The 13,527-nt window shown below is 39.3% G+C and overlaps 1 long non-coding RNA gene across 1 annotated transcript in view; it reads right to left on the reverse strand.

The window, feature by feature from the left end:
• Positions 1-2,170: 2,170 nt before the first annotated feature.
• The window catches only part of LOC128074438 (uncharacterized), a 43,015-nt gene continuing 31,658 nt past the window's right edge, over positions 2,171-13,527 (reverse strand). The window contains exons 2-4 of the long non-coding RNA XR_008203196.1: positions 7,495-7,622; positions 4,126-4,267; positions 2,171-3,010 (exon numbers count right to left, since the gene is read on the reverse strand). This is a non-coding gene — a long non-coding RNA (uncharacterized LOC128074438). The remainder of the gene's footprint in view (positions 3,011-4,125; positions 4,268-7,494; positions 7,623-13,527) is intronic.

The following is a 13,527-nucleotide window of genomic DNA, read 5'->3' on the forward strand; positions in this document are numbered from 1 at the left end:
GTAAATCTGTTCAAATCTCAGACCACTCTGCACAAGCATTTTTTCAAAGTAGAGGGGATGCTGTTTTGCTTCTCTATTTGAAGCTGCTGATTTGTCTCTTTATATTGCAGTATGTTTTTCTCCACACGTGATTTACTTTTTCTATTTTAACAGCTGATTATATGTTCTATAGCTATGCCTTCATTTTCATAGTTTCACAGTGATCTGGCTTAATGGGTAACAGGAGGTGTTTTAGTTTCACAAACAACTTTTAATGAGCCTATAGGAGTCCTAGTCAAAGAAGCATTTTCTATTTTTTTCCATTCTGTTTAAAAAAAAAAAAAGTCAATAGAAACGTATGCTCAGCAGCTCCTTTTTAGGTTGCAAGGAAACTTTGTTTCCATTAAAAAAGCATTGTTTACTGGGAATGTGATCTGCTCACTGCTCTCTCCTTAAAGGAGGCAGGAAAGAGGGAGAAATGCTGCATATTTAAGCACTAGCAGCTTCCTTGTGCTATGCTTTTGTCCCAGTTAGGATTCAGCCTCAGCAGGAGCTTATGTGCAGAGATAGATGATGTATGTTACACTTAAAAAGCTTCCATGCTAGTATTGCTGTCTAGAAGCAAACTTTGTTTTCTGTCTTGCTGTAACTCCCTCTGCCTTTAAAACCTTTCAAACTCTTTCACCAGTATGAACAAGATCAGACGCAGAAAAAAAAACTCACTGGATTTATCACCATTGCCACATTTATTGATTTGTCTAACATGCCAAAATAACAAATCAGCATGGTGACATCATATTTTAGGTTACAGATTTCAGAGACTCTTGCCATCCATCTCAGCTGTGCACCACTACCGTTTCAGAGAGCAGAGCAGTGAGCACCTGCAAGAGAAGTTCTCACATGTTGTGCCTTGAATATGTCATGAACGCAGTAGCCACTAGCAGATAGACATATATGCTTCCATAGCTTATCTTTGAAGCACTTCACAAGTATCATTCATTACACTTCAGCATGCTGTACTGGAGTGAACCAGTAAAAGAAGGGAGAACCATTACACATCAGAACAAGGGAAGAACACATTACAGAGCATATATATAGCACATCTGGTTGCAGGGTAGGATGCTTCTGGGTTTGGAATTAACTTAAATTTTATTTTATTTTATGTAAGACGCTTGAAATTCTTTCCAATTGTGCGCTTTCATTGTTAAGACATTAGGACAGCACATCTAGACTACAATACAAGATTCAATTTTGCAAGCCTTTCCTGTCATGAGAACCCATTTTAGGTGTAGAGGAACTCACTCACATCTGTGCCTGTGTGTTACACTGCCCTGCACAGCTAGCTAGCACAGCACACAGGCCCAGATGGGCAAAGACAGGCAGCAGCCTGTGAGCTGTTGTGCTTTTTGCTGAGACAGTTCTGCACCACCCTGAACACAAACTCATATTTTGCAGCATATTTCAACTCCAACCAGCAAAGGAATATAAAGAAAAGGAAGCCACAACATCAAAACCAGCAAACCTAAGGTAAATAAATTATAGTAAAACACAACAGCGTACATGCAGAAAAATAAATAGAGAATGCATATATTCTTATGAGACTGAACCAAGGAAATGGCTTTTCATTCTTCCCACCCCCCCCTTTTTTAATCCTTCAGTTATAGGCTCTAAACTTACAACCTATTTTTGTGAATTCAGCAGACACAGTTGCTATGGAAAATACGTAATACTCCTCCAGGGTAGGCAGCAGATGAAAGTGAGTGTCACAACTCAAGTCATGGAGGCTCAGTGGGGCAGTGCTTTTCCTCCCTGCCTACCTGAAGAGTATCAGTAATGCTTATGGGCAATGTGCAAATATTAACAAATCAGATGAGAATTTCTGAGCTGGCTGGAAAAGCAAGAACAATACAAATAAGCAGCAGGGGAGGTGAAAAAGCATGCAAATCAATCTATACTTTCCAGTCCGTAGGTCCCAAGCCTCATTACCTTTGAAACTTTAGCTAGTGCTTAAGCAGCACTCTAGTTTCTTTCTCAAAGATGGAGGTAGGGTCTGCCATCCACAATTTAATGAGCATCAAGGAGATCAAAAGAGCCAAGGCAGAGAGATTCCAATTGTCATCTTCAAATAAATTATTTCTGTATTTGTTTATTTATAATTCTTTATCTTCTAATAATTATTTTTATTCCTGTTTTGTACATATATTTGAGGGATGTTTAGAAGAGGATGGCATTACTGCTTTCTAGAGAGATGAGGAAAAATAGTAATGTGCCCTTTATGATCAAAGTAGATTTATATTTATCATATATTGCTTTTCATCTTCAGTACTCTCTGAAAACATGCATGTATTATACCTTAAAACATTCTGTGAGGTACATAAGATGAGGTCATATTCATTTTCTATGTGGAAAAAAAACTGTGCCAGAGAGAATTTTATTCATCTGTGCATGAGAGGAGTGACAATTGGTCTGAGGGAAGGAAAGTCCAAGCGGGAAAAATAATCAGAGTAATGAGAAGCTTGTTTCTTATATCATTCCCCATCATTTTAATTCTAAAATCTGGAGGGCTAGAGTAGTATCTTTTTTCAGAGGTAGAGAGGTTAAACTGTAAAATATATATAAAAACATGTATGTATACATAAACCTATGAAAAGGAGAGTACACGTACCAAAGGAAAAACCTGAATGACATTCCTGTTACAAGAGCAAAACTTGAACAAGCAGTCTAAGTTCAGTCTTCCTGCTGAACTAACAGAACAGTCCTAACTAAAAGTAATAGCATTACTTTTTGTTCTGCAGAACTACTGCTCCCACAGCAGAAGCAATGATTATTCAGCATTCAGTTTATTTTTCACTGTCCAACATATACTTCCAACTTGTTTTTAATGTCAAATAGTTAACTATAGAAACACAAATATCTTTGGGGGTTTCCCCAGGAGGTCCTTGTCTCCGCTAGCTTGAGGAAATGATGTCTGACAGGGTTACACCTTGGGTCAGCAGTCAGAGCTCAGCATTAATAGCTCCAGCACAGACTTCTGTAAAGACAGCGACCAACGTACATCCTGTGACTCAGTCCCTATGGCGGTACAGAAGTGCTTGGTGGCACAACCCTTGGCCTGTCTGCCACTTCTCAAAACAGTTTGGCCACTGTATCCCTAGCCTCCCTCTCTGTGAACACCCATGCCTCCCAAAAAGAGGAGCAAACCTAGGATACAAACTTTGTGAAGAAAGAGGTGGCTCATATGATACTTATTCTACCATCTAGAGGGGTTGCACAAAAACTTAGGCTGAGCTGCATTTATCAGCTTCAGTCCTAACTCATGTATGGGCTGAATGTTCAAGTGCAAAAATATTCTGAAAAAGAATATGGTTAGCAGCTTTTGCTTCATCTATACAGAAAGACAGAGACTTCTATTGAGTGCAGGCTTGATGAACAAACAAATCACAAATATGCATGCAGTGCTAGTGCTCTATTAGTTCTGAGCACAGAGCAGCTCTTCTCAAATGCTAACACATATCATTTAACAGCTTCTACTGACCAAGGATATTTCAACCACACTGTACTATAAAATAAAATTTTTCTGTTAAAATTAAAGTGAAAGGTGAATATTTACGTGTACTACTTGGAAGCCAGAGATTTTTCTTCAAACTTGCTGAAACCTGAAAAATTGCACGTTGGCCAGTGCAAAAAGCCAGTGATGAACAGGGTGTATATTCATTGTTGGTATCAGCACGTTCCAGTGGGTCTGGGAACCACAACGGATCTAGTGGCATTTAGTGACACCTAGTGGCCCATTCTCGCACATGAAAAGTACATAGGAACGGGAGAAAAAACATTCTCTATGTGCATCAAACCCAGATGTCTGGGAACAGATTTCAGTGCCCTCAGAAATCACGGTAGAGAAACACACGATGCATAGCTTTGGAGAGAGGACGAGACCTGGCTGAGTCAGGACTTTCGGCATAAAAGTGCTGACAATTGCTTCATGTCTTAAGGGGTACACAACAGGGTACTTTATGGGGATTTAGTGGCTCTCATAACGTTTACAATGTTTTTCTGATCTTTTTTTTTTACGCCCTTTTCCCAACTTGACATAATCTTCTGACGGTGTCCAAATTATGCTTCATTCATTCTAAAAATACACCTTACCTGCCTAAGGAAGGGGTCTTTTCCAGCAGGTGTCACTGTGAAGTAATAAATGCAAAATCCACCCCCACCGGCGGTGTCAGGAGCCGGCAGGGCAGCAAGATTTGAGAGCCTTCAGCAGCAAGCTCTGTGCTAAAACCAAACCCTGAAACAGAGGATGCCATTAAGTCTCGGGGAAGGAAGCCACGGATTTGCCTAGTGTTCGATGAAGGGCTGCAGGACACAACCCACCCTCCTGCAGCTGGACAGCACGCCCCGGCCTGAGATGCCCTTGGGTTGAGCCACCAGCATCTCAGCAGTGGCAGAGCACTGACTTTCGAATGTCTGAAGCCTTTTACATGGCAAACTCTTGCAGCCACAGGGAGCTGAGTCTACATTTTCTACTTCGGTCTTCATGAAGGCCTTTATTTCTTTTATCTGTAGAACAGGGCTGGTTTTCAGGAGCTGGTTTTCAGAAGCCAGTTAAAACCATGGATGCATGTGCCTGACTAGGGCTGGCGTTAGGGAGTCAGATTTGAAAATGACATTGTCACTTTTTAATTTGGTTGTAATCAAATTTTAAAACTTCGTTGTCAGCAGGACTCCAGCTAAGTTTTGTTAGCTATTTTAAATCTCCCCACTGATTTTGCATTTTTCCTGTTATTAACAATTTGATATCAGTGTGTCTGGGAAATCAGCTAATTCATTTGCACTTTTATGAGCAGTTCAATTATATCACTTATTTCATTACTGTTACACAAAATGTACCATGAGTAGACCTAGACATAGAAATGGATGAGGAAGTTTTTTAGCAGCATTTATTTCTCAGAAAAAATATTAAATATTAATGACATTTTGCAAAACTGCACCATCTTTGATGAACCTTCCTTTTATAAGAGACCGACGGACAGGAGCTCAGAAACTGACAGCATCTAAAATCTGATGAGAGGACACCCTGCTTGTCTCTGCATGAGTATTCTACTCCTCCAGACCATGCTTGTCTCTGGTTCTTGACTGTTGCCTTTCAGAGTGCCAGGACAATAAAGCTCCACTATACTGGAGATTTTATTTTATTCTCTTTCAAGAAACGATTTTCAAATAGTTGTCACAGAAAGGGAATTTTAATTGCTTTTTTTTCCTATTTAAAAAAAAAAAAAAAAAAAAAAAACCTAAAAACTCAAAATCTATCTTCAAGAAGCTTAACCTACTTAGCTTGTCCATGACTGTTAGCATTATTGGAGTGTAGGGGTTACACAAACAAGCCTTTTGCAGATAAGTTCTCATCAGCACATAGTGTTAAATGTAACCTGATTATTCTCAAAGCCTCTGATTCCCACTATAGTGGGAAATGCTGATATTTATTGGCATTAATTAAGATCACACACCTTCGTTGTTCAGCACTCTGAAAAGGTATTTTCAAACAGCAGTGTTCTGTTTTGTCAGTAATTTAGAAATGGCCTGGTAGATTTTGCCCTGTTGTCTTAATTTAATTTAGAAAAAGAAAAGTTTCTTGGTACAATTTGGAAGTTTGAAGCTGTTGTGAATTTCTGCCTTGTACCCCGCAAAAACATTTTTGCAAAGACAACACTGTCTCCATGGAGACCTTAAAAAGGTATTTCAAATCAAGTGTCAGCTTTAAATTTTGCTATTTAAAGCATGCAATGTGACATGAGAGAACATATTTCTGAGTGTGACTTTTGTCTTTTGATCTCTGAAGATAAACTTCCTTGAGGTGAGCAGATTACCAAGCACAGGACACAAATTAATTGCTTGTAGTCTGCATTATAATTTTCACTTTTTAAATTACTTTTAATGAAAAAACCCCTTTCCCTTAAAAAAGTTGTAATAAAGTAGCATAAATAAATGTGACCTTTCTTGGACTTTTCCCTCCATTAACTGCTTTTTTTCTTGTGCAAAACTTATCCAGTACCATGAGTGAGAACGTGATTATATAAAGATGTACGAAGCCTACACAACACTACTCAGAAACTTATCAAAGTTTCAGATCTGTGATGTATATGTTATTTTCTTCTTACTCTTCATGACTCAGAAACTCAGTTAAGTAAAAATATTTTAATGGATTTGTGTCTCAGTGAAACATTAACATGTTTAAGAGATCTTCACCTAACTTAAATTCATGTTTTATGTGGAAAATTTATGGAGGAGGAGACAGAGGGATGAGGTTTTCTGCTACCTGCGGAAGGGCTCACAGAGACATGCTGATTCCAACTTCAGCTGGAGAGCAGGAACCCCAGCTGTGCAACTAGCATGCGTGGTTCTTGTAGCACAGCTTGGACCCAGCTGATGATACTCTATTCCATTCATCTTGCCATACACAGGACCATGGACATTGTTTGAATTATACTTGATTTGAAAACCAATAGTTGCCTACTCAGTGAAAAATTCTAGGTAATTTGGTAACCACTCAAGAAAGATCGGGAGGAACTGAGGAAAACAGAAAACAGAGTGATTGAGAGCCAGTATGGAATGTTAGATATGTCAGACTTTTCATTCCACTAGCTGTCCATGTTACAGATTAAGAAGAAAAATTTCTAAAGACTAGTCCATCTCATAAAATTCTTGAGTTGTCAATGCATCTTGTGTTATGCTTTTGTGATGTAATTTGCAACGTAGCATAACAAAATTAAAGAAATCCAGACCCTCTTTATTGAGATGTGCAATGAAATGTTTATGTCAAAATCTCTTTTATGTTATAAATTGTCCTTGTTGTGTCTTGCAAGGCTCTGAGATGTTATTAAACATGTTGTGGATGGCTACTGCCCTAATCACTCAAAAGACATAAACATAGCTGCGTCTTCCAAGATCAAATTCCCTTGTAATGAATACTGGGAAGAAAGGTGAATCATTATATTTCTTCATAATTCTTCCTCTAAATCATTATAAAAAGGAAAAACAAACTAGAAACTCAGGCTTTTTTCCAATTATGTCTCATAGACAAACAGTTCTGGTATAGCCTTCTGTAAGGAGTAATGTGAATAAGAAACAACCAATTTTAAGTTGGAGCCTTACAAATTTACAAACAGGATGAAAGTCAGCAACTTCAATAGGAGTGGAGCTGATGACTCAAAGTTTCCCAACTTCTCTTCAGAACCCAAGGCAGAAGGGACAAATGGCAAAAAAAAGTTGTTCTCTGTTACAGTGCTGTTTCCTCCTGCAAGAGAAAGCTTCTTCACTTTGTTTCACTTCTAGAAAGCTGAATTAATGGCTGAGCATGGACTTAGTTCTCCAACCTCTCCTAAGACTGAAGTGATGCTAACAAAAAAGTGGGGTCAAGCACGCAGGCCTTAGCTTCCCTCTTTCAGAAACAAAGAAACATTGCTTTTGAAAACCATCTCAGCTTCCCTCCACTCAGAATCAATCCGTATCACTCACATCAGAGAATAAGTTCCAGCACTGGGTGAGGCAGGGTACCACAGGGATGCTCAGATGATTAGACACTCTTTGTCAGAGACTGCTTTCTTCAGCTATCAGGCAGGCTCCCCTGTTCCTCCAGCTCCTGTCTCTGTGAAAAACAGGGTGGTATATGGAGATATCAGATTTCATTCACATCCTCTTATAACCACACAGTGAGAGCAAATCTCTCAAACAACTGTATCTTTAACTATAACTGTATGGCTGTCAATGACCCTGAACCACTGCAAACTGTGTTAATCCAGAGTGTAATCTCCTTGTAATTTGTGTATATATATATATATATCTATTCTTGCATTATTTTACAGGAAAAAAAAAACATGTTATCCAGACATCCATGTATATCCAGTTTCTTCAGAGCATTCATAAGGAACTGGAAGACCCTAACAAGATAACTACAAGCAGGTCAGCTCACCTATTAAATCTTCCAGTGGCACTCTCTGTTACCTCAAATGTCTGTCTTTTACATATTTATCATATCCAGCTGAACATCGGAATCTACATATTGACTATATATTGTTTTTTTTACCAAGAACCTGTTTCTGAAGCGAAAACAGACCACTAAAAAAGTATTATATAAATGGATTAGATCCAAATTTCCTCCATTTCAAGGTTCCTTATCTTCTCTGCAGCTCAGGTTTACTCTTCAGCACTTCTTAATACTACTCCTGTTTTCCTCAGCTTTCCCCTTGCAATTGTGGTAATTATGCAGAGCTCCACTGCTTCATGGTGCCATGAAAATTTTCCAAGAATTGTAGAATATCCCAAGTTGGAAGAGACCCACAAGGACATCCAAAAGGCTTGGAGCCCTGGCTCCAAGCAGTACCACCAGTGCAGCAGTACCAGTTCAAAACCCGTGTCTGAGAGTGCAGTACAAACACTCCTTGAACTCCGGCACTTGGTGCCCTGTGCAGCCGTTCTGAAGCCTGACCACCCTCTGGTGCACACCCTGTCCCCAGCCCCCAGCTGCCCTCCCCTGGCACAGCTCCACGCCGTTCCCTCAGGCCCTGTCACACAGAGCAGAGCTCAGCGCTGCCCTCCGCTCCTGTGAGGAGCTGCAGCCGCCATCAGGCCTCCCCTCAGCTCCTCTGCTCTGTGCTCAGCACGACCAGGGGCCTCATCTGCTCCTCATGTTTTCCCCTCTAGACCCTCTGCCATCTTTATAGCTCTCTGTAGAAAAGTAAAATTCTCTAACTGGAGAGAGCTAAGCAGGATTTGCATTCTTCAAAATGGGAAAGTAAAGTTTGCAGAGGGCTTTTTGATAATACTGTAGTGCAAGAAAAAAGAAACTGGGTAGCTTTGCTTGAAGTGCTTGGTTTTTTATCAAAGACATCACTTGATTGTATATTATTATGCTCATTATTTTTTAGAAACCAGAACAGACCTACTTTCAGAGGGCACTGGCACAAGCTGCCCGGAGAAGCTGTGGATGCCCACCCTGGAGGATTTAAGATTGGGTTGGTTGGGCCCCAGGCAGCCTGAGTTGGTGGGTAGCAACCCTGTACACAGAAGTGGGTTGGAACTTGATGATCTTCTGACCCAAGCCATTCTGCAATTCTACAATTCTATGTTTTATGATTCTATGATTCCATGATTTTATAGGCATCATAGCCATGTCTGCACCTTCGTTAAAGTGCTGTGACATGTGCACCGTATGCGCTTCAGCATTAAACAAAGCCTCCTCACTGTGCTGGGACGTCCGAACATTCAGAAAACCTGCCACATTCTGTGACCTATCACATCCACACCTCATCAACTCAGAAACAAAAACTTGGCCCCCTGCGATCAGCAGACTTCACCGTGATAACTGCCCTGGCAAAAGGCAGATAAAATAGGGACAAAGCCAGAAACAGCCTAAGAGATCTTTCTTCTTCTATTTCTGCTATTTCTATTTTCTGCTATTTCATAAATAGAAAAATAACAGAGAATCAGAATACACAGAGACAAGCTAATGAGATAATCAGGAAAATGAAGTACTTTTCACATGATAATAGTCCTGGAAAGAATGAGTTCTTGAAGTTAGGAAAATACAGACTGATAGCGTGAAGTAGGAAAGAAAATGTTTAAAGTGTGTTCACTGAAAAATGTACAACTGTAATTCAGACAGGAATAAATACAAGGCTAGAAGCTAGAAAGAAATCTCACCAGACATTTCTAAATTTAGGAACAGCCTCTGTTATGAGTGGAGAGAACCAAAAAACAATTTTTAAGATGGAATGATTTCAGTTCATGACGGAGATTGCAAGAAGTGGTTACCTATGAGAGCAGGGCATTAAACTCAGGGAGTCACAACCTCGCTGGCACTCCTATGTCAATGGCAGTAAAACTAAGCTAGAAGAAAAGATTATTGTCAGAATTCACACTGCACTAGAAAAAAGCCAAGAATTCCACAAGTCTATAGAGCTTGTGGTCAGAACTCTAATTCACAAGGGGCCATACTCTGATACTCAATATTTATGTTTAAGAGGCTCAAATGAGATGTGACTAACTATACACCAATCTTTGCTCGAGTGATTTTTCTGAATTAGCAACGATATGAAGCAGAGTAATCTAGATGGGGAGATACAAAATTGTCCATGCCAGGATGTTCTAAAGCATGGTAGTTAGTCCCATAATAACAGCCCTTTGTCAAGATAAGTCCAACCAATTGCACCTCCTGCGTAACTGCTGCAATCATGGATATGGAGAAAAATAAAAACCATGACATTATTTCATCAGTTTGGAAAACTTAATCCCTCCCTGACTTTCTGTTCTGTACAAAAAATAGCAAAAAAACATTTTGTGAATTATTTTGATATCACCAAAGAAAATTAAAGAACAAGCAAAACAAAATGGAACAAACAAAACAACAGAAGCATAGCAAATGATACACAGCACAACTGCTCACCACTAGCCAACTGATGCCCAGTGAGCCTCCCAGCAACACCAGGTCTCTCAGCCAGTTCCCCGACTGTTACTCTTCAGCACAACACCACATAGTACTGGACATTCCTTTGGCCAATTTAGGTCAGCCGTCCTGGTCATGCCCCTTCCCAGCAATTGTGCAGCCCCATATCCCTCACGGGCAGGGCAGCACAAGAAGCTGAGATGTCCCTGGCTCTGTGCAACACTGTACTGCAATACCTGAAACATCAGAGAGTTTTCAGCGCTATTTTCATCACAAGTCCAAAACACAGGACTATATGAACTGCTATGAAGAAAATTAGTTCTATCCCAACTAAGAAGAGCAGTAAGACGCAATGAAAGGTGATCTAGAAAGGTCTTGTTTCTAATTCAAATCAAAATACTTAAGGCATTGCCTCTGAACACAGCTCAGCCAGCTTATGCCTACTGAATGTTGTTTTCTTATCACTGGTCTGAAATATGGCATGGAAGATTTCTTCCAATTAATCAGGAAACAAAACTGCAGCACTAGCTGTGATGCTGCAGTAAGTTGAAAATGCTTGTCTCATCTGATCGTGTTGCCTCAATTCTTATAAATATTCCTTCTGACACACCAGACAAAACTCTGCATTTGTATTTAAGGAGATTGGGCATCACAGTGGTGACACCATACATCTACTCTGTACAAGTAGAATTTACTTCACTTTTGGTCTGAATAAAATCTATTTAGTTTTCTTCTTTTTCTTTCTTCCAAGGAATCTTCATCTAGATATAAAAATTGCTGGTTCTCCCATAATCCACATTCGCTGTTCTGTTTATTTACATTTCATCTATTTTCGGGGGTTTTTAAACCTCTTGGAAAGATCTCTCTGAAGGTTCAGCTAGCGCGTTAGGGTGAGCAGTGTGATTTCCATGAAGATAGCATAAAGCTCTTTGATTGATAAGCTATTTCACAATGTAACTTGAACTTGAAAGGATGAAACAGAGTGTGTTGGAGACTCCCTATCACAGTGAGTTTCCCCCGGAGGTGTGGCCAAGGGCTGAGTGGGATTTTTTTCAAAGGCCATATCAGAATTGCTTTCTGAATTCAGACATTGATGTTCTCTGGCAAAAAGTAGTCTGCAACAACCTTTCAAATCTTTTGCAGACTTGCACATCTACTTTTTGGAAGCAGTTATGTAAGAAATAACTTGTGAGTGTAGATCTTTTTTAGGTGCATAGAAGAATGATTCAGGACTTCAACATGTAGTAATAATGGGACAAAATCAAGCTTGAATTTTTTATGATATTGAATTTGTTGCAATATGCACAAAACAGGTCAACTGTATCCAATATAGACTTTTTTTTTTTTTTCCCCAATAGATAAACAGAAAGCCAATTGAAGCAAAAATACACACACTCAACCAGAAGAAAATGAAGACCTCAACTGCCTGCACTTCAGAAAAGGTAAGACTTCAAATACAAGTGAGATATTCCTTTGCTGGTGCAATCTATTTTCAGTCTACATTCTGCTTCAGTTGCCTACCAGACTCTGCATGTGCTTTAATGAGCTTGCCTGTTCCACATTATCCAAACTGCCTTAGAATGTATTTAGGACTCTGAGTACACAAGATTACAGGTCCCTTCTGTTTTGTTAGCATTCAGGAGCACAAGGCCTGCTTGAAAAATGGACTCTGAAACTCACAGGCTGCCTCATTCACCTTTGATGTGTTCCACAGGTATAAAGCAGGACAAAGGGGCTGGCAAGATATTCATCACCGTGCCTGTGCATCTTTGGAGCTTCTTTTTCCTTTGGAGTGTAACAGTCAACAGGTGAAGTTGGGTAGAGCAAAAAGATTTTCCTTTGTTTTTTCTATTAATTTACTTGATGCAGTCCAGGCTAAGTGAAAGAGCTTAATACTGCATACAGAGGATAAACACAGGTTGATAACCTGCATTGTCTTTTACTGCAGAATTTAAATAAGCAAATAAAGAAAAACATTGAGATAAATGCTTAACCACATCTATGGACTGAGAAACCATTTAATTAGCAGGAGAAGCGAAGAGAAGAACCCTTACTGTGATTTTAAGCTTATCATTGAAAATGGCATAATTCAACCTGTTCTGAATAGCAGAAAAATTTAAGGCATATACAATTCTGACTGAAACCCATGCAAGAAAAAGAGCTAAAATATTAAACACTTGAAAAAGCAGTCTGATGCAAAAGGTATTTCAGAAATAATAGCTCAGTTTCTGTTAAACATCAAAAGGTTACTACGGCAACTGTATACCTGACCTATAATTAATAACAGGTTCCAATTCCTATGGCAAACACTGGTTTATAAAATTCTGTCCTTTGTTTTGATTGGTAGTGTGATCTCTGCACTTCTACCTGTTGATCTATTTTTTTTTTTAAATGGAAGTAACATCCCTACTGAGATCTAGAGCTCCAGCAATCATCACATGGTCTTGCTTCTCTTTACCCCTGACTCTGCTGGCTACACTATTTCACTTATACAAAACAGGATGCCATGGGCCTCCTTGGCCATCTGGGCACTTTTATTTTACTCTGAAACTAGAACTCTGCAATCAAAAAAACTCTACTATCAAAATCTCTCCATCTACGACCTGTGTTACCTCTTTGTCAGTTTTTCCTTACTGCTTATGAATTACCACTATCCTCTTTCTGTTCTTTGTGAGAAGTGCTGTCAAGGCAGATATTTGGATTTCTCAGGTAAGAGAGATTTTAATTTTGCATGCATGTCTGTCTACTTCCCTTCATCATTTTGGAACATGCTCCCAAGCCCATACAATCACATTACTAGGAAACTCCCTGTAACACCCAGTAGAATTGAATGCTCATTTGTGTTTCATGAACGTACACTTCAGAAAATCTGATAAGATATTGCTGGTGCAATTAGTCACACACTGCCACTGTACAGCAGGCTCAGAACCACATCCATATCTTTCTTTTTAAACAAGTGATTCATTTTAAACAGGTATTGATAGCAATATATATATATATATTGGTATTTAATATTCTACTGGAAATACATTATGTTTGTCAAGACAATTTAAAAATTTGCCTATCACCAGGTAGGTCTGAATCCAGTCTCTGCTTGCAGCTGTCTA

Source organism: Tympanuchus pallidicinctus, unplaced genomic scaffold (assembly GCF_026119805.1).
Source record: "Tympanuchus pallidicinctus isolate F22 unplaced genomic scaffold, pur_lepc_1.0 scaffold9, whole genome shotgun sequence".
Classification (NCBI taxonomy): Eukaryota; Metazoa; Chordata; class Aves; order Galliformes; family Phasianidae; genus Tympanuchus; species Tympanuchus pallidicinctus.